The following is a 21028-nucleotide window of genomic DNA, read 5'->3' as shown; positions in this document are numbered from 1 at the left end:
GCTTTTTCTACTGTTCTATATTTTGGAGGACAGGGTTAGCCTTGAAAGGTGGAGTTTTTTGCCAGATGAAGCTGAACTGAGGCTTTTTCTCCACCTTTCTTTTTCCCTGTTACTACCTGTTGTGTGATTGGCTTGTGTGTGTGTGTGTGAAATTAAAGCCTGTTAGTGTTGCAGAGGAGAGGTTTGTTGTCCATATGGGGTTCTGATTTAGAGGTAATATAATTGGAGTTTAACTGACCCTTTTCCTGAGAGTATAGTATTAGTGGGAAAATTTTGTCCCCATCTCCGCCCTGTCCCTGCGAACTCTGTTCCCCTCCCGTCCCCACAGACTGTCTGATCCCATCTGCACAAGTCTTTAATAAAATGATTTCAATATAAAATAGCTATTCAAGTATAAAAAGAAACAATATGTTGTACAACTGTTATTTTATAAATCACAAATACAGAATTGCGCAGTGGCAGTATTGTAGCCAATGAGGTTAAACCGAGGCGCGATTATTGCTTATTGAAAAAGGATCAACAAAACCCATCTCTCCTTAAATATAAAGGGATGGTGTTAGGCTAAGGAGTTCAAAGAACTGCAAGAAAGTCCAAGCCTGTTGGAAGCTGAAGATGGCACAGGCTAGTTGTGGGCTTTGGGTCCCCTCCCAAATTTCTGTCCTGGGCCCTAGCCATGTCTAATAACAGAATAAACATTTCAGTTCTCATATATTCTAATCACAAACTAGAAAATAAAATTATTTTTCTATTTTTTGTTGTCTGGTCATTTTATTTTTCAGACATTGTTGATCCCGAGCTCTGGTTTTTCTGTTTCCCTCTGCCATCTCTTAACTCACTCGCCAGGGTCTTCTGCTCATTTGACATTTATTCTTCTCTGTGTTCACCATCTATCTTTCATCTCTGTGTACCAATCTTTAAGTATGAGATCATTTTACTAAAGGGCATTAAGCCATAACGCTATCACAGGATGTGCTGAAGCATTTTGTAGTATTTTGCTTGTTTATGCATGCTTGTTGGGAATGGGACACAGTTCATTGCAGCTGTTTCACCTCTTAATATTAAGACACTCTCTCAAAAGTCAGCCTTTTATCCTGGAAGCCTTCCCTCTGGACAACTTTCTGTTCCAATATAAAGGGAAATCTTACATGTGTCCGATTGAACTGTGATGATACCACCCCCCCCCCTCATGTCCCGCTTTTTTAAACCCTAAAGTCACCAGATGATGCGGGGGTAGGAGAAGACCATGGGTGGGTGAAGGGAAAATAAAAAAGCACCAATGGGACGAAGGGGACTATTCTTCCCCCTCTCTCATACCTCGCAGCTTCAGCAAGGTAAGCGTTTGCCATTACAATGGCTGTGACGAAACAGCCATGGTTAAATAGCCATGCTGAACTGGGCTGGCTGAAATGGCTGTGCTGAATCATCCTAAACCAGTGGTCTCAAACCCGCAGCCCGCCAGGTACTATTTTGAGGCCCTCGGTTTGTTTTATCATAATCACAAAAGTAAAATAAAACAGTTTCTCAATCATATGTCTCTTTAGCTATATATTACAAAATTATTATTAATACTTATAAACTTATTAAGACTTATAAACTATAAAGAGTTTTACCTCATGCAAAATTGTCATTTCTTTAATAAGACATTAACTATTTTTTCTGAGGCCCTCCAAGTACCGACAAATCCAAAATGTGGCCCTGCAAAGGGTTGGAGTTTGAGACCACTGTCCTAAACCCTGCTATTCTCTGCATTATCGATTGATTGATTTATTTTTTTTAAATAAATTTTTGAATTCTTGTAAACCGTGCCGAGCTCCACTTCCATGGAGAGGATGCGGTATATAAACTTAAGATTTAGTTTAGTTTAGTTTGGAAGGGTGTGTTCAAGATGGAGATTCCCGTGCTGTCCAGTTAACCTGTTATGATTAGCCTGCACTAAAACTCAGAGTTAACATGGGATCACTTAGTACCTCCTAAAGAGGAGGGGGTAAGTGCTCCTGTGTTTAATTCTTTGCAGGTACTGTGTGCTAATGGGTACAAATATACTTAGACTTCAAAGAATACAGAATGTTACAGTTCGTCTGATTTTTCAATCTGAAAAAAACCCCAGATCATATTACATCTTACTATAGAAGGCTCCATTGGCTCCTATTTGAAGCCCGTGTGAGGTTTAAACTGGGAACACTTTGTTATGAAGTCTTGCATGGTGTTCCGCCACTTATTTCTGTCAAATGGGATGATCAGTGACACTCAGAAAAGCACACAGACAATATAAAAGCATAAACAATAATCCTTTATTATACATATATATATATATATATAAATATAAGAATAAAATAGCATCACCTGGACCCCATACACTGACCACCTTCACAATTGGGAATCCTTGCAATTGATAGGCGGGAGGGACCAAAGGACTGTCCCTTTAGACATCGTGGCTTCTGTCCCTGTAGACATCTTGGATTCTAAGGTTAGGGGCAGAGTTCTGTTCTTATATAGCTCATAGTAATACATCTGATCCTGCAGTAATCAGAGTCCTTCACTATTATTCAGGCACACTTGGTCCTGGTCTTTTGTTCTGTTGTTTTGACAACACCCAGGTCAGGATGTCAGAAGGAGGTGTTGAAGAAAACCGGCTTCCAGTTCCTTTGATGATGTTTTGGCAATACTTAGGTCAAGGAGGTCAGAATGTCAGATAATTGTTCGGTTTCTCAGTCCTTTTGATGTTACTGGCCTCTTAGTAAGACAGCTGGTCCTGGTCTTTTGTTATCTGTTTTGACAACACCCAGGTCAAAGAGGTACTTGTTTGGTTTCCCATCTGTCTTTACTGATGTTATTTGAGCGGCACGCATGCAAAGGAAGTCAGGATTTCAAATAAGCAAGCTTTACTGTCCCTTTGAGATCAAGGTAACACTTAGGACAAAGAGGTCAGATAAGCAGACTTGAGGATACATGTCAGTAATATGTTGAGGATACATGTCAGTAATATGTTGAACATGTCAGTAATATGCTGAGGCATAACACATGGTCAAGCACCAGAGTCTCTATTAGAATTATTTACTTTATTCACACTGAATCATCCACTACGTAATACTGCTTTATATGTTGCTCCCCGAGTTTGAGGCTGCATCTATAAAAGTTCCAGCAACGCTTGCTTGCTTTTCAGGTAGCTAGTTGGGACAAAGAGTTACGCATTTTATTCGGAAGGTCTTGCTCTTACACACATTTCAAAAAGTTATTAAAATCAATCTTATTCACAACATTTTTAGAGAACTAAAATGATTAATGATTGTTCTGTAGTTCACTGGAAATGTCCAGTTTTTTGTCTTTTGTGAACTGCATCGATCCGTGAGGTTTTGCGATCTATAAATGTGATGTAATGTAATCTGCAGTAAAAAGAAGAGAAAAGGCCCTAAAATTAAAACTTTGTTATTCAGAAATATATCTCCTTGACTATTCCCAGTCTTGTAAATTTCCCAGCAAAATTCTCAACCATGTAATTAGCACCATAATATGTAATTTTCCTAGAAATGTCCAGTATCTTTTGTAATCCTCCTCGAACTGCAAGGTATTGGTGGTATAGAAGTCACTAATGTAATGTAAAAATACTGCATTCAATCTGGGTTTAACACCACAGAAAGTTCCATGTTAACTCGTATTAACCCATATTAAGCCCAGATTTTATATGCAGTATTATAGCTTCAACAAAAAGTCCTTAGGCATATTTGTGTGTCATTTTATAGTCAAGGCATAGGTCTCCCTGCTGCTTCAGTTTTTAATTGCATGTCTCTGGGCAGTATTGTCGTGGCCAGTATTGTCATTGGCCTTGTGGAGTTAATTCCTGGTAGATAATGCAGTTACTTTTATATTCATGTTACAAGTCTAAAACATTTTGCTGCAATCTTGGAACATTGTACTATTTCTTCTACTTGCCCATCTCATCTGCTGAGCTTTTTGGCATGTGGGATCTCTTCATGGAGGTAGTTAGGGGGTGGGCCATTAGTGTGGGCAGACTAGATGGGCCGTGGCCCTTTTCTGCCGTTAATGTTCTATGTTTCTATGTCTGTTCTGGTGCCTTCCTTTGACTGGATCTCTTCTCCTCTTGTGATTCAACTTCCTGTTTTACAAAACAGGAAGTTGCATCACAAGAGGAGATCCAGTAGAAAGGACCCAGAGCAGGCTTGTGAAGATTCTTATCCCTGGCTGAGGCTCCTTAAGCTATAGAATTAGGCACAGGAGTGGAGGGGAAGGAATAGAGATGTCAACCTGGGCGGGTTAATCACAAGTTGTTTTTATCCCAGGACAAGCAGGCATGATATTCTCACATGTGGGTGACGTCATCTACGGAGCCCCGATGCGGAAGCATTTTCAAGCAAACTTGATTGAAGATTTAAGTTTGCTCTGCTGCTCCACGCATGCGTGCCTTCCTGCTCCACTAGGGGGTGCATCCCCTCGTGGTCTCCAGTTCAAAATTTTCCGCGAGCCTAGAAGACGTGTTTTTCAGGCTCTGCCCCAACTGCCTTCTAGCACCGCGATTTTTTCTTGTTTTTTCACGATTAAGTCGCTGTGCGCGAATTCTTTACTCCTTTACTTGATTCCTGCTTCGTTTTCGACGACCCGGAGGCTTCCGGGTCCCCGTGGCCGCGTGGCTAATCGAGCCGCGGCTACTTTCGATTTAATGTCCCGGCCTCTGACCGGATTTAAAAAGTGCACCCGGTGCGAGCGGCTTCTTTCTCTCACAGATCCGCATCGCCGGTGCATCCTCTGTCTGGGGGCGGCTCATCCAACCGACTCCTGCCCCCAGTGCGCTATTTTCCAAAACCGGGCCCTCCGCCGAAGAAAAGCCCGCATGGCGGATCTCTTCACCCCGGACCAACCCTCCACCTCGGCCTCGAGGTCGGCCTCGGCCCCGGCCTTGACCTCGGCCCCGGAAACCTCAGCATCGCCTCGAGACTCGACCCCGAAGTCCTCGGGACAACAAAAAGCCTCGGCTCCGGGTAAGTCCCCTCTTCCCTCTTCAGGTTCTGTAACAGCGAAGAAGCCAACCTCGGGGACAACGGCGACGCATGGCGGAAGCCCCATGCTTACAGCCCCGTCTAAGCCCTCCAAGCCTTCGGGCCGTGCCTCCACCACACGGGAATACTCTAATACGAGGTCGCCCCCGGTGGAGCGCACCGAGGCAGTGGACATGCCTTCGATGCTGTCCGTGCCCGTCTTCCAGGACCTACTCCGAGCGATGATCACGTCGGAGCTGTCCGCTGCAATGGCCCAGTTTCAATCGGCCTCGACCTCGAATGTGCCAGACCAGCCTGAGCCTCACACCGAACAACCTCGAGGAAAGGTGCGCAACCCTCGCCGCATCCCATCCTCCTCGGACTCCTCGCCGAGACGCCCGAGACATTCCCCCTCCGCAGACCGCAGAGGGGCAAAACGTCGGGTTAGAACTACAGAAACCTCGAACCGCCGTACCTCCAAGAGGGCACGAGGTTCACCAACTCTACGAGGACGTTCTCCCACACCTCGTACGGGACCACTAAGGGTGGCTGAGTTATCACTCTCCAACCCGCGCATCCTCCGAACTCCCCCTCGGACGCATTCTCCGAGGGAGTCCGGATCAAGGTCACCAATCCGACATCGATCGGTACCCCTAACCCCGGCATCGTCTCCGAGGGGCTCCTCGAGACGCCGAAGATCGACAACCCCGGAACACTCTCACAGTGCTTCCCCAGTCTCGGAACATGGATCAGAGCATGAACCTCGATATTCGAGGGAAGCCTCCTTATCCTTCTCCAACCGACGAAGGTCTCGTTCCCCGACCCCGCACGGGGCCCCGGGGACATCTCGCCCATCCTTCACTCGCTTTGTCCAAGACATGGGCCACGCATTGGACTTAGACCTCCAGTCCGACTCCAGATACTCTAAGGAATACCTGGCGGAGCTGGATATGCCATCACTGCCCAGAGAGTCCCTTCGCTTACCACCTAACCCGGTACTCCAACAGGCCTTCTTCAGGAACCTGGAGACCCCCTACATGGTCACGGCCGTACCCTCCAAAATGGAGGCCAAGTACCGCACAGTACCTTACCCGGGATTCGAGCAACCACAGCTCTCCCACCAATCGCTGCTAGTAGAATCCTCCTTGAAAAAGGCTCACCCGTCCCGGGTCTCAGCAGCGGTCCCCCCAGGCCGAGAAGGCCGAACCCTGGACAAGTTCGGCAGGAGGCTATACCAAAACGCAATGATGGCTTCTAGGGTGCAAAGCTACACTTTCACCTTCACATCATACCTCAAACACCTCATTGGACTATTGAGAGCCTTTGAGATTGACCTACCGGCCTCCCGGCAGGGAACGTTCGGCCTGCTCTTAGAGTCCCTCTCCAACCTGCGCCTTCATCTATTCCACGCGGCCTACGATGGCTTCGAACTCTCCTCCAGAGAAGCAGCCTTCGCTATCGCCATGCGCCGACTAGCTTGGCTGCGCCTGGTCGACATGGACCCCAACCTACAGGACCGGTTGGCTAACCTCCCCTGCGTGGGAAAGGAATTGTTCGATGACACTATCGAGGCGGCGACAAAACGCCTCTCCGAACATGAACGCTCGTTTGCCTCCCTTGTCCGGCAAAAGCCCAAACCGCCAGCGCCCAGGCCATACAGGGCCCCTCCGCGCCGCTACCCACAAAAGTCCACCCCTGCTTTCTCGCGGCCCCCACCCAGACGTCCGCAAGCCCACCACAGGGCCATGCCCAAGTCTCAACCGCCCGCGAACACCAAACCATCCCCGTCCTTTTGACGGGACACGCGGAAGGGGGCGGGCCCCCTCCGCCATAGTCCCAGGCCTCCTTCCCATCGGGGGTCGACTCAAAGCCTTTTACCCTCGCTGGGAACAAATCACGTCGGACGCATGGGTCCTTGGCGTGATCTCATCAGGGTACTCTCTCAACTTTCGGACCATCCCCCCAGACAATCCACCAAGGAATTGCCCTCCCAACCGGACTCAGCTACCTCTACTCCTCTCCGAGGCTCGAGACCTGCTCCGCCTGAGAGCAGTGGAGAAGGTCCCCCCCGACCAACGGGGGAAGGGCTTCTACTCCCGTTACTTCCTGGTACCGAAAAAAACGGGAGACCTACGCCCAATACTAGACTTGAGACGCCTCAACAAATTCCTGGTACGGGAAAAGTTTCGGATGCTCTCACTACCAACACTCTACCCCCTGATCGACGAGGGCGACTGGCTCTGCTCCCTCGATCTCAAGGAGGCGTACACACATGTCCCAGTGCACCCCGCTCACCGCAAGTTCTTGCGTTTCCAGGTAGGGGACTGGCACCTACAATACCGAGTCCTCCCCTTCGGACTAGCATCATCACCTCGGGTCTTCACCAAGTGCCTCGTGGTGGTAGCAGCAACCTTACGTTCCCAGGGCCTCCAGGTATTCCCCTACCTGGACGACTGGCTAATCAAAGCCCCGTCCAAGGAAGGGGTTATCTCAGCGACCCAACAGACTATTACCTACCTACAAAGTCTGGGGTTCGAAATAAACTTCCCAAAATCTCAACTACGCCCCTCGCAGTCCCTACAGTTCATCGGGGCCACGCTGGACACGGTTCGCCTCCGTTCCTTCCTCCCCCCTCCGCGCTTGGAGGCGTTAGTAAGTCTGAGCCGAAGGATCTCTCGGCTGACCTCAGTATCAGCTCGACAGATGATGACCCTCCTGGGCCACATGGCCTCCACCGTCCATGTCACACCCTTCGCCCGCCTCCATCTGAGAATCCCTCAAAGGACCCTGGCGTCTCAATGGCGTCAAGACCGGGACCCGATCGACCAGTCCTTGACAGTGACTCCTTCATTGCAACGATCGCTCCGCTGGTGGGCCGACTCTTCAAATCTTTCCAAAGGTTTGCTCTTCCTCACCCCACCCCACAGCAAGGTACTCACCACGGACTCGTCGGAGTACGCTTGGGGAGCCCATCTGGACGGCCTACGCACCCAAGGAATGTGGTCAGCACAAGACCGTCGCTGCCACATCAACGTGCTAGAACTTCGGGCCATCTACCTCGCAACTGTAGCCTTTCAACATCTGCTCCGCGACCGAGTGGTTCTCATCCGAACCGACAACCAGGTAGCGATGTACTACATAAACAAACAAGGGGGCACAGGGTCTTGGCCCCTTTGTCGGGAAGCCCTGCGCCTCTGGAAATGGGCAATCTCCAACAACACCTTCCTTCGGGCGGTGTACATACAAGGAGAACAAAACTGCCTGGCGGACAGACTCAGCCGCCTCCTCCAGCCACACGAGTGGTCACTACACTCTCAGGCACTACGAGGAGTGTTCGAACGGTGGGGGGACGCCTCAAATAGACCTGTTCGCGTCCCCTCACAATCACAAGCTACCTCTCTTCTGCTCCAGGATATACTCCCCGGACCGGCTCGAGGCCGACGCCTTCCTCCTCAACTGGGAGGGAAGGTTCTTGTACGCGTTCCCGCCGTTTCCTCTGATACTGCGGACGCTTGTCCACCTGAAAACAGTACAAGCCACCCTGATCCTGATTGCCCCTCGCTGGCCACGCCAGCCGTGGTTTTCCCTGCTACTTCAACTCAGTGTCAGAGATCCACTGCCTCTGCCTCTGTTTCCCTCTCTACTGTCACAGGGTCAGGGTTCACTGTTACATCCCAATCTTCAGTCTCTTCATCTGAATGCTTGGTTTCTCTCCCCCTGACTGCTCTCCCCTTGTCTCAATCAGTCAAGAAGATATTGGAGGCCTCCAGAAAAACCTCAACGAGAACCTGCTACTCACAAAAGTGGACCAGATTCTCAACCTGGTGCTCCTCCCACAGCCAGGACCCGGTGTCGGTCCCCGTCCCCCTGGTCCTTGACTATCTACTTCAACTATCTCATTCCGGCCTAAAGACCAACTCCATTCGAGTACACCTCAGTGCAATTGCGGCCTTTCATCAGCCCCTGGAAGGGAAAGCCCTCTCGCTCCATCCCTTAGTCACTCGCTTCATGAAGGGTCTGCTAAACGTCCACCCCCCTCTCAAACCTCCCCCGGTGGTTTGGGACCTTAACGTGGTTCTGGCTCAACTAATGAAACCTCCATTTGAGCCATTAGACAAATGCCACCCAAAATTCCTCACTTGGAAGGTAATTTTCTTACTCGCGCTCACGTCCGCACGGCGGGTTAGTGAGCTACAAGCACTGGTAGCGGACCCACCCTTCACGGTATTCCATCACGACAAGGTGGTACTCCGCACCCATCCAAAGTTCCTACCTAAAGTAGTGTCTGATTTCCATCTAAATCAGTCCATCGTCTTACCCGTGTTTTTTCCCAAGCCCCACTCTCACCCAGGAGAAGTGGCGCTCCACACTCTTGACTGCAAAAGAGCGTTGGCCTTTTACCTCCAACGCACTCAGCCACACCGGAAAGTCCCACAACTGTTTCTGTCCTTCGACCCAAACCGGTTAGGCCACCCAGTTTCCAAACGCACCTTATCCAACTGGTTGGCCGATTGCATCTCCTTTTGCTACGCTCAGACTGGTCTCGCGCTGCATGGTCGAGTAACGGGACACAAAGTCCGAGCGATGGCAGCCTCCGTAGCCTTCCTCAGGTCCACACCTATCGAGGAAATCTGCAAAGCTGCTACGTGGTCTTCGGTTCATACCTTCACCTCCCACTACTGTCTGGACTCCCTGTCCAGAAGCGATGGCCGATTCGGCCAATCGGTATTGCGAAATCTATTTGCTTAAATTGCCAACTTCCCTCCATCCCTCTTCAGTAAGCTTGGAGGTCACCCACATGTGAGAATATCATGCCTGCTTGTCCTGGGATAAAGCACAGTTACTTACCGTAACAGGTGTTATCCAGGGACAGCAGGCATATATTCTCACAACCCACCCACCTCCCCGAGGTTGGCTTCTTGGCTAGTTAAGTGAACTGGAGACCACGAGGGGATGCACCCCCTAGTGGAGCAGGAAGGCACGCATGCGTGGAGCAGCAGAGCAAACTTAAATCTTCAATCAAGTTTGCTTGAAAATGCTTCCGCATCGGGGCTCCGTAGATGACGTCACCCACATGTGAGAATATATGCCTGCTGTCCCTGGATAACACCTGTTACGGTAAGTAACTGTGCTTTTTTAAACCACAGGAGTAAGGCTTTTTACTGCTCCTGTGGTAAACGCACCAAATTTATTTCTGTTCAGTGTCCTAAGTTTTCCAAGAAGGGAACCCATCGCCATGTCATTCTCTACTAAATAGTTCAATGTTGAGTAAGATGAGTAAGACTATAAGAGACTTTGAGTAAAGTAAGCAATATAATTTATTTACATTTTAGTCCCAAAATGGGTGCCCTCTGCACAGAAATTTGCAAGATGGACACACTTGGTATAGTACATTCATTGAATATATAGTCTGTACAATTTTTAGTTAGCCCCTCCTACCTGTCTGCTCATTGGGTAGAGCAGTACATACAGTTCACAAACTCCCAAATCCTTCACACCTACTTCCTACCCCTTATTCTTCAGACCCTGGCCATTTTTACAGCAGCCCATATTTGGTTACTGTTCTCTCCTTTCACATTCTCACCCCTCACATGATATGTTTAGACCATCTTTTAGTCCTTAAGATAAATTCTGCTGATCCCTCTTGATACAATGTTTACTCGACTGTAGGCATTGTATTCATTGTTCCATGAATGCCCCCTCCCATCTTTTGAGTCAGCAATACTTCTTACTGCAAAATGTTAAGACAAATTCCTTCTGGAATTTTACCAGTATTTCATTTAGTTTTCCATTACCATTTTATTAATATACAAATGTTTAAGCTTGTTGCATTAATGGGTTCTAGAGTAGATGTGTCTGTCTGTCTTTCTTTCTCTCTTTCCCCTTTTTCGCTGTCTTTCTTTCTCTCTCTCTCTCTCCTTCCTTGGCCACTTTCTGCACTCAGGCCCAACAATTGTCCCTTTCTATTCCCTCCCTCCTTCCTTCCTTTCTATGACCTTAGTGCCCCCAATGCCTCCTTCCTATGTCCTTAGTGCCCCTTCCTATGTCCTTAGTGCCCCCAATGCCTCCTTCCTATGTCCTTAGTGCCCCTTCCTATGTCCTTAGTGCCCCCAGTGCCTCCTTCCCATGTCCTTAGTGCCCCTTCCAATTTCCTTAGTGCCCCCAGTGCCTCCTTCCCATGTCCTTAGTGCCCCTTCACATGTCCTTAGTTTCCCCAGTGCTCTTTCCTATGTCCCCCCTCACTGCCTTCCAGCCTTTGTCCTACCCCCCTCCCCCAAAGTTAGCCAGCCTACCTCCCTCCCTATCTGCCGCGCTAAAGCCAGCCTGCCTGCCTCCCTCCAGTGCCGAAACCTGCCCCCCCATACTTGCCCCCCTCCCCCCGGTCTGCGGCCGTTGCCGCCCGCCGAAACTAAACCAAAAGAAAAAGGGTCAGCCACATACAAACCGCTGAACGCTTTGAACAATGCCAAGGAGCTACGGATCACGGAGACAAGGATCACAGAGGTAGAAGTGTGCATGTGCGCTTAGGGTTTTATTGTTATTGATTCCTTATAATATTACTTCTTTAGTGACCCCTGCCTTATTAAAATTATATGTATAAGTAATCTTTATAGTTTCTCTGTAGTTATTTGACCACACCTGATCATAAGCAAGTGTTATACTATTTAAGTGTTCACCCCCCTCTGTTTTATTTTGCAATAATTAACACCATTAGAAAATATTAGAATTTTCATACTTACAAATATTGTTTTTTACAATCTGATTTCTAGATCTTTTATGGCTATTTACTGATCTGTTGTCTTTCCTTTCTGCTGTTGTTGCTTGGATTTCTTATTGCATCTCTTCTAATCAATATGTGAACAGTTAGCATGTTTTGCTTGGTATATAATTCTGAACTCTGAAAGAGATCAGGGAATAGAAGTCAATGCAGAGGTAAATCACAGCATAGGCTCTGATGATTACTTTTCAAATGCCTTCAACCAGATGTCTCTCTTCATGTTATAGCTCAGCCAATCTCAAACAAATGAGTTGAATCTAATAAGCACTGCCCATTGGAGGCAGCATGCTTGTGGCAAATGCTCTGATCCCCAGAAAAGCTATCAGTTCCTTTTATTCAGGCTTTAGCATGTCCCTCCGTGGGAGTTTGGATTGAAAAAGGGGATGCCGGACGAAGGAGTGAAAGTCCTAGATACCAGACTGTCCTAGAGCTTTCCACTTCAGCTGTTGCTTTATATAGTCGGAATATTCAAGTGTAGATGTGCAACATATTTAGTTTTGACATGTGTTTTTGTGCCTGCCATTTGGGTGACCTAGGCAGAAGAAGGCAACAAACGTCTACTTAATAAGAGAGACTAACAATTATCCTTTTTGATAAAATCTCTGGCTTTGAGGAACTGATATTTAACTTCAAAAATGGATCTAAAGATCCTACCTGTAAAGATTTTTCTGGCTTAACTGTACCATTGAACATAGCTTTATATATATATAACCTTGTGTATGGGGTCAGATGTTTAGTGCTTTCCATTTTTATGCTAGACTTCTAACTTTTTGCTATAGACATATAATGAAGAAGGCTCATAGGAAAGGAAGGCTTGGTGCGATCGGCATTTTGCTGACCGCAGTCGGCATTTTCCCTGGAAATTCAATGCCATGCCATGTCTGGGCTTCAGTATTGAATTTCTGGGTATATAGAGCCAGTGAAAACATAAAAACGTAAGAATTGCCATACTGGGACAGACCGAAGGTCCATCAAGCCCAGTATCCTGTTTCCACAGTGGCCAACCCAGGTCTCAAATATCTAGCTAGATCCCAAGTAGTAAAACAGAATAAGCAGTGGATTTCCCCAAGCCATCTCAATAATGGCTTATGGACTTCTCTTTTAGGAAATTATCCAAACCATTTTTAAACCCCGCTAAGCTAACCGATTTCACCACATTCTCCAGCAACAAATTCCAGAGTTTAATTACATGTTGTGTGAAGAAATGTAGGGAACCGCATAAAGTAAGGATTAACTTTTTTATGCAGTTTCCTTGGCAGGTTCTGTTGAATATCTGCACTTAACCAGCAAAGGGCTGATTTTGCCCTTGCAGTGCTCCAAAATAGCCATTTTTACTTTTCAGCAGCACTGTCTGATTAAGTGCCACTGAATACGACTGTTGGCCCTGAACAGGTAATTTAAAATGGCCATAAGCTGTATGTGGCTGGGTAAATCACTTTGAATATTGACCCCTTTGCCATTTAATGAAACCAAAAGCATCTAGTCCACACTGGGGATATTGCAAGAGAGTACCCCTTTGGTAATTTAGATTGTAATAAATGTTTTTGTTTAGATTACATTTTTTTTTAACTTCTCTTTTGAGGATCTAAAGCTATTCATTAGGGTTGTCCACAAAAACCTAAAGTTGGAAAAACTGTGAAGTTTTTCCCATGAATTTGATTGTGCTTGATCCTGGGGTCCCTCAAAGCCACTGATTATATAAAACTCAGTTTTTCTTAAAATTTGATTTTTTTGCTTGATAGAGCAAATTTCTTGTATTATACGTGGCTATAACTTTTTATGTTTTCATACTCAGTAATGATACACTGATAGCAATGATACGTTGATAGACATTTTATGTCAAATCTGTTATATTGAAAAAGAACAATAAATCAGTACAGAAATAACACTAGAGTCTCCAATATGCTTATTATAACAAATGGGGTCTGAATCCTTAGAACCCCATTAAAAAATTGTTACAACCACAAAAGAATAGGAAGTTGTCATCAAATAACGATAGGCATCTTTTATGCAAAAGATCTAGTAGTATTTTATTAGATGAACCTTCAATATTTGCACTTTATTGAGGAAAATAACAGAAATATAGCACTTCTAAACATAAGCAGCGCTATACATCAAAACATAGAAGAGACAGTCCCTGATCAAAAGAACTTACAACCTGGACAAGAAGGTGCATCTACACAGTGCTCAGGTGGGGGAATTACAGAGGGATTAAGACAAGACAGATATTGGTGCTTAGCAGGTGAGTTGGAGTTTGGAATTGAGAGCAGCTTCAAAGAAGTGCGGCTTTGAGTCTGGATTTGAATACTGCCAGACACTGAGCTTAACATACCAAGTCAGGCACTTTGTTCCAAGCAAACGGTGTAACAAAGTAGAAGGGATAGAGTCTAGAGATGACTGTAGAGGAGAAGGCTACAAATTAGAGAGATTTACCTGATGAGCAGAGTGTCCGGGGGGGGGGGGGGGTGGCAGGGGCAGTGTGGGGAGAGGTACTGAGTAGAGAATGACACGGTGACAAAATTCATCACCGTTCCCGTCCCCGTGGATAACCGCGGGAAATAATCCCATATCATTTTCTAGTGTCTATTTCAACCTCGGTCCTTCTACACCCAATTATACTCTGATTCTTCCCTCTCTCCTTAAAGAATGACATGAAGATGGTTTCCCACGGTTATCCGCGGGGACGGGAACGGTGATGAATTTTGCCACCGTGTCATTCTCTAGTACTGAGGAAGCTGTAAAGTAGGAGGTTGAAGTCTATGCAGAAACAAATAGAGAGCTAATGAAGTGACTTTAGGAGACAAGTAATGTGGACAAAGGGCTGGATTCACTAACCCTCTGATCCGTGTGCAATTGGAGGCAGGCCGACCGATTCCCCAACCATCTGCATGCAAATGGGGGCAATCGGAGGCTTGCCCCCAACCGACTGCACGGATCGCTAGAGCCCTGACAGTAGTGACAGGAGAAGCAGCCTCTTGTCACTGCTGTCAGGACTTCTGCCGGCTTTTTAAATTTCTTTTTAATTGGGCAGATATTTTGCATGTTTTACACACTCAAAATATCAGCCCGATTAAAAAAAAAAAAAAAATTAAACACACCCTCCCTCTCCCGAAAAGTGCCCCTTCCTCTCTCCCTACCCGAACCAAAAAATCAACCTAACGTGAGGGTCCCACTCCTGACCGGACCAACCCCTCCCCCCCATACCTTTAAAAAATGTTGGGAGCAGGAGGGGTGCCCAGTCCTTCCTGCTCCTTAGATCTCCAGTAATCTTCTGGAGCAGGAAGAAGTGCAAAGTCCTCCTGCTCCTGTTGCTCTGCTGGTCCGACACAATAGCGGTCTTAGGCCACTCCCCAGTGCATGGTGTGATGCATGGGGGGGGTGTTGGGTTGCCTCAGCCAATCAGGGACTTCCTTAGGGAGGAGTGTAAGGAGGTCCCTGATTGGCCAACCTTTCTTAAATCCCGGCAGGGATTACAGATCAAACAAATAGTAAGCAGGGAAATCCAGGTCATCAAAGTTTTCCATATAAACAGAATACATCCCTCCTGCCCACCCCGCTCCCCCTAGCAGAATATCGTACGTTTCACCTCTAACATGGGAAACGCTCCTTAATACCAGCAGAACAAGAATGAAAAACCAAGACCCCCCAAAAAAAAGCATAGAGTAAAGAACAACAAAACAATGAATGCAGACATCATTAGTATCATATACACAACCTCTGCCCACCACAAGTGATCTGCTCCCTCCAAGCCAGAATAAAGCTATACAATACAGTATCTAAGACTATACCTAGCACACCAGTACCCTGGACTCTGATGAGCCCTGGAGACTACAAACCCCAAACCCTCCCCACCTCTACAGAACCCTCCCCCAACCCCCCTCCCCACCTCTACAAGCAGCCCCTACCATTCTTAGGCATGCCGGGCAGTAGAATAAGGAAATGCAGAATGTCGAAGATGTCAGCAATAAAGCGGTAGAATGAGAAGCATACCTGCTTTTAATTCCGGTGCTTTCCTCGCCAGACGGCTGCGGTAGTGAGTACCAGAGCGGCGAACAAGGCAGGCGCGCCTGCCTGAATGGCTGTAGGCAGTTCTTGCGAGTCGCGAGAACTGCCAGCAGCCACTCAGGCAGGCGCACGGGACCAGGCAGGCGCACGGGACTTGTTCGCCGCTCTGTTTCTCACTGCCGCAGCCGTCCAGCGAGAGAAGCCCCGGAATTAAAATCAGGTACAGGGATGGGGGAGCGGCTCACTGCCGCAGCCGTCCAACGAGGGCTGAGATTAAAAGCAGGCACGGGGGTTGCGGCTCATTGCCAGAGTGGGAGAGAGCTCACTGGGGGAGGGCTCACTGTCGCTGCCGTCCAGCGAGGGAAGCGCTGGGATTAAAAGCAGGTACGGGGGGGGGGCCCTGCCGCGATTAAAAACAGGTGGGGGTTGTGGTATTCATTCCATATGAGGCACTCTTATTTCCACCCACTTTTTTGGGGAAAAAAAGTGCGTCTTATAGAGCGAAAAATAAGGTACTCAGTGTTGAAGCCTAAGGCCATGGTTCCTAGAGAAGCCCTGATGCATGGTTACTAGGTGGTCGAGGACTGTTGATACTATGACTAGACTGTGTTGGGAAAGGGATATAAAATGGGGGAGGTGAAACATAAGCCCTAAATAAAGGCTTAGGGTACTGGAACCCAGCCCTAGTTCTGATAAGAACTGGACTTACAAAGGAGCAGGAAGAAACTTCCACTGACTCTTCCCTCAAAAAATGTCTCATGACATTTCAGTAGTGCTTTCAAATTTTTGTCAGAAACTATTGCTAATTCATAGATGACCTTTGAAATCTTCACAAAATATAACTCCTAAAATTAGAGAAACCATAATGTCCGTATTGTAAACTAATCCTTTATGAATTGGTTGCTTCTTACCTGATGTGTAAGTGCAGCCTTGTAGTATCAGACATACAGTTCAGAAAATGAGGGTGAGACATAGCAATTAATTAGACTAGGTCACTGGTTCAGTTTGTGTCTAATCATCCTTTCCTTGTTGTGAAAGGCTTCATTCAGGACCTAATTGTACTACTAAAACAATCTTGTGATTTTAAATGTTGTGCTTTTCCTGGAGTGCAGCATTCTGTCCTTAGTAAAATGCTTTTTGTAGAAGCACATATGCCTGGTGTTCTTTGTGACAGCCAATCTCAGCTGCCTACAGCTCGTATTTTTAGTACTAGTTCCTAAGCAGCTTTTTGTTAACAGAGAAGTTGATGGAAGCCTTGAACTCATCCTGTGACCGTGTAAAGTTACTCTGATATGAGCCAGAGCAATTTTAGTTCCTGTTGGTTAAAGTAACCTTGCTGTAAAAGCACTGTATTAGTTAAAATGACTCGTAGACTGGTGGCATCTTATGGACTGAGGGGTACAGCTGACAAAATGAATGTCTGTCCTCAAAAGATTATGCCTCGGTATATTTGTTAGCTTATAAAGTCCACTCTTTCTTGTTTGTTGGTAGTTCAGAGTAAGCAGTTACCTTTCTCAAAGTTTTATCCATGCCTGTGGAGTTGGGAGTCGGAAGCAATTTGGGATAGATTGGGAGTCAGTAAAAATGTAGCGACTCCAACTGCAGCATCAAAATAAAAACTTCCAATAATATGTTACACACACACACCACACCACACAGTATATTCAAATATAAACCGAGAGAACCTTTTTTTCCTCCTAATAAAAGGGTTAACTTGAATATGAACCGAGGGTTTATATTCCAGTGCCCTTACATGCCAGGCTCTGCACCCATCTCCCCCTCTGTTCTGCCAGACTTTGCATCCAGCCTCTTCCCTCTCCTGCCAGGTTCTGCATCGTGTCTCCCTCCCTCCCCTGATACGTTGCAGGCCTCTCTCCGAGCCTGCCATAAGCCTTGGTGGTCTAGCGGTGAACTGGGGCAGGAGCAATTTTCCTTTGCTCCTGCCCCATGAAGAGCCGCTATCTAAAATGGCTGCTGCTAGTTCCCATGGCAACCTCGCAAGACCATGGGAACTCACAGGTTGCCATGGGAATGCATGGGAGCCATTTTAGATAGCAGCTCTGCAGGGGGCAGGAGCATAGGAAGATCGCTCCCTACTCAGTTCACCGCTGGACCACCAGGACTTTCAAGCTATGCTTTCTAGAGGTCTGGGAGGAAAGTGGAATGTTTGAGTCTGTTTTAAAGTACAGGAAAATATAGTTTATATTTACCAGTACTTTAGATCCACAACAACAAATTTAAAGCCTAATATCAGTAGGAATTGGAGTCAGACAGTAGAAAAATGGAGTTGAAGGTTTCATATACTGACTCTGCAGCTCTGATTTTATGTATCAGTCAAGTGTGTTTGATTTTTGCCATTTAATTGCTTAAGCTCTTGAATGCACAGCTAATTTAAAGTCTAGATTGGATATTTTCAGTTGTAAAAAGGTACTATAGTTAGAAAAAAAACTTGAAGATAAAATGTATCCGAAGCAGGAGGAGTCCACGTTCACTATTAGAATATGCCTCTCTTTAAGTAGAATTCTTGTTAGACCCATAGCTTTTTTTTCTGTAAGATACTACAAATTTTTTCCTTCATGTTTATATTCTTATAGCTTACTAAGGGTAAATAGGAGTTAGGGTAACTTGTGATGCGTGTTATACAACCAGCAACTCCAGATATGCCAGCAGTTGTCCAAATCAAGTTGCAGGACCATGAAACACATTAACATGGTAGATGATAGTTGAAACAATTGCCATATTGACTACTAATAGTTGTGCCATTTTTACAGAGGCAGTTGCTTGGGCAGGAGTGAGTGGGGATCGTTCCTGCCCCATTGCCCCTTAGATCTCTTGGGGTGTGTTGAGGGTCCCAGAGGAGGGTGAGGAAAAGATAATGGGGAAGTGAAGCAGGTTGGGTGCACTGGGCCAGGTTGACTCAGAATTGTGTGTGAGGTGCATGTCTTTGGGAAGGGTAGAGTCTTGGTATCCCACTGAACTACCAAGGATTGGAGGGGGCAACTCTTTGAGCATGTGCACCATCACAGGCTAGCTGCAGATTGAAGCAATTTATCTCCATGCTCATCAATTCTGCTGAAAATTGTGTGTGCATAACTACCCGAGGTGTATTTTTCCTTTTTTTAAACACATTTTCTTATTATGCATTGATAGTACCTTTCAGGTGTTTGAAGGTTCCCATCTTATCTCCTAACCTCTCTTCTTTTGTTTAGATCTGTAAGCCTCATCTCACAAGGCTTCTGATGCTGACGCCACATTTCTCTGGAGCTTCTCAGCTCTGTCTGTGTCCAGAATTGAATACTGTACTCCAGGTGAGATCCTACTAGTGACCTATACAAGGACATAATTGCCTCTATTTTGTACTAGTTATGCCTTACCCTTTCCTTTGCACCTGAGCATTTCTCCAGCTTGAAGTCATTGAATGTAATTAGAGCTGCTCTGTTTAGGTTTTCAACAGTAAACATGGAAAAAACATGTCCAGTGTAAAAAAAAATAAAAGTTTGTTGGAAAATCACCACTGCCTCCAGTACTCTTTTCACAGTCAGCCCTTCCCCCATCAGTTTTTCTGCTATGACTAACTATTCAGCTTTCCCAATTTTTATTAGCTGATGGGCTTCTATTGTCCTCCTCCCCCTCCGCCCTCTCACTCTAGCTCCCAGTGACATAAGCAAGGGTGGTAGGCAGTGTTCATATAATCCTTTTTTTTCCAGGTACATGTGCTGACGCACTGTACTGTTGGCACACAGTTTTGTGAACTGCAGTATGCAGTTCTACTGTAACATCACTGCTTATTCTATCAAGAACTTCACTCTTTCTCCTTCATTTTCGTTTTTTCTCTTAGCTTCCATCTCCTTTTAATCTTGATTAGTATCTCTTTGCACTCCTCTTTAGCATTTTCTCACATCTTTAAGCTCTCTTCTGCTCCTGCACTTGTCTTTTCCTGTTTCCTACCCTTCCATTCCTTTGTTTCCCACTTTCATCTTGTTTTCTCCATCCCTCCATCATCATTCACACGCCTCCTTTTTCCTTTCTAACTCCTTTGCTGCACCATTTCTCTCTTCTCCAGCATCTGCCCTCCTGCTCCTGTCATTTCTCTCTTCTCTAACATCTGCCCTCCTGCTCCTGCCACTCTTTCCTTCTCAACAGTTTTTCCTTTCTCTTCCCTCTCTCCAGCAAGAGATGATGTCCTCTTAAATACCACAGGACCCATCTTACAGTAAGAGCTGCGAGATTGACCCTAAGGTAGTAGGAGATGAAAACACAGACATCTTATGCTGCTGCTGGTCAGTAGTGTTTATTGAAATTCTGGAGGTGGGAGCTTAATTTAGCACCTTCTTGGGAAGAAGCAAATAAAGCTGCATGGGGGGTGGTTTCAAATCAAGTGTGCAGCCACACAGTGTAGACAGAATGTCGATAAGGATGAGAAGAGAGAAAGTGGAGAATGGAATGCTGTTATAAGTGAAATTCTAAAATAGCTAAAAGAAACAACTAAAGATTTATAAATTATGAGTACCTGAAACTGCAGCCCTTAATAAAATTGTCCAGATGTCTTGGTACTTTGTGGTCATCAGTATTGCATCCCTTACTGTGTATTGTTCACTTAGGCCCTTAATTCTCTAAATTGGGTGCTTATGTGTCTTTATAAACCAGGGTCCCAGAAACTTCCTTAACAGTGCACACATTTACACCTGCTCTGAAGATGATATATATATTTGTATGTATTCTACATGTGTACCCATGTATTTTGTAAAGTAAGTGTCTAAATCACAACTTCTCTATTACACTTAACTGTGTTCCCAAGAATGTCTACTTGTGGTGTGTGTATAAGTTCATGCTATTTTATGTATGTGCTTGTGGTCATATAGTTTTATAAAAGACTATATGTCAAACATGCTTTACACTTAAAAGATCCTTGATCAAATTACTATCATAGTGTACAGAGAGCATACAGTAAGTATAGTCTAGTTTATTGGAGCTCAGTGAAGTCAAAAGGGGTGTGTCTTGAAACTTGAGTATTTTGAGGTTCAGTGTTTGTTCATATTGAAGGAGAGAAGCAAACAGTGGCTTGAACTGAGAGGTGATAGAAAAAGTAATTTTTAAAGGGAGACAGATTAAGTCCATGCATACTGGTCATTGGGAGTGGAAGTGGACTTTAGAGATTCATCAGACTTCCATTTTTTTGTGTTAAAAAAATATTTAAAGGCTTTTTTTTTTCTTAGTGTGGCTGTGATTTACTGGGAAGGCAATGCTGAACTAA

The 21028-nt window shown here is 45.9% G+C and overlaps 1 protein-coding gene and 1 pseudogene across 4 annotated transcripts in view; both read left to right on the top strand.

The window, feature by feature from the left end:
- The window catches only part of ZNF106 (zinc finger protein 106), a 172553-nt gene that overhangs the window by 5185 nt on the left and 146340 nt on the right, over positions 1–21028 (top strand). For all 4 annotated transcript variants that reach the window (XM_033950714.1, XM_033950713.1, XM_033950712.1 and 1 more), the window contains exon 2: positions 18984–19082. The gene's annotated coding sequence lies outside the window, so the exon portion shown is untranslated. The remainder of the gene's footprint in view (positions 1–18983; positions 19083–21028) is intronic.
- Positions 445–571, top strand: LOC117364398 (annotated as a pseudogene).

Source organism: Geotrypetes seraphini, chromosome 7 (assembly GCF_902459505.1).
Source record: "Geotrypetes seraphini chromosome 7, aGeoSer1.1, whole genome shotgun sequence".
In the NCBI taxonomy this organism is placed as follows: domain Eukaryota; kingdom Metazoa; phylum Chordata; class Amphibia; order Gymnophiona; family Dermophiidae; genus Geotrypetes; species Geotrypetes seraphini.
This window is presented reverse-complemented; position numbering and strand designations above follow the sequence as displayed.